This window comes from Chrysochloris asiatica, unplaced genomic scaffold (assembly GCF_000296735.1).
Source record: "Chrysochloris asiatica unplaced genomic scaffold, ChrAsi1.0 scaffold00089, whole genome shotgun sequence".
NCBI lineage: Eukaryota > Metazoa > Chordata > Mammalia > Afrosoricida > Chrysochloridae > Chrysochloris > Chrysochloris asiatica.
Window position 1 is genome coordinate 914455 of NW_006408607.1, and position 1101 is coordinate 915555.

The window sequence follows — 1101 nt, forward strand, 5'->3', positions numbered from 1 at the left end:
CGACCCATAGCGACCCTGTGCAGGGTTTCCGAGGGTGTAAATCTTTACGGGAGTAGAAAGCCTCATCTTTCTCCCGCGGAGCAGCTGGTAGTTTCAAACCGCTGACCTTAAGGTTCGCAGCCCGATTCGTAACCACTACGCTACCAGAGCTCCTTATATATTAGGAGCTCATTATTGGTGTCTGATATTGACAAATCAGAAAATTTTCAGCTACAGTAGCTAGATCAACCTTGGTTAGTAAACTCATGGAAGCAGCACTCAAGAAATCACACAATATATTGTATTAGTCAAATCTGTTGCACAAGACCTCTTTAAAGTGTTCAAGAGCAAATCAGTTTGAAGACTAATGTGTACCTTTCTCAAGGCATGATATTTTCAATTGCCTCATACGCATGTGAAAATATGGACAGTAAATAAAGAAGACTGTAGAAGAATTGAGGCATCTGACTTATGGTTTTGGAGAAGAATATTCAAAGTGCCATGGACTGCCTGAAGAGCAAATATAAGCAATTGATGATCGGTTTCTCAGTCTGCTTTTGGCCTTATTTTTGCTAATGGTATTGAGCTTTTATTATTGTCTCCTCCCAGAGAGAATTAAATTCCTTTAGTGAGGTCATTTCATGTTGTTTTTTAAAAAAGTATTTGCAATGAGTAAGTAATTGGTCTTGCAAAATTATGTCATGTGATGTTCAGCATTATTCCTATCACCAAAGCCATTCTTTCCAACTAATGATCCTTCTTCTTTGTTTCCCACATTTGAAATCCAATCACTGAGATATAGTTTTCAGTATGTATTGATTGCATGTTTGATCAATTGCAGACTGAAGAAGTTAGTAGAATTCTTCAATTTAATCATCACTGGCTTCAGTGGTTGGTGCATAAATTTAAATAATAGTGGTATTAACTGCTCTTCCTTGAAGGCATATGGCTATTATCCTATCACAGATAACATTATACTTCAAGGTAGATCTTGAAATGCTCTTTTTTTTTTTTAATGATAACTGCTATGCCATTCTTCATGAATCTGTTATTCCCAACATAGTAAACCATATGCTCGTCAGATTAAAAATGGCCAATACCAATCTGTTTTGCTAACAAATG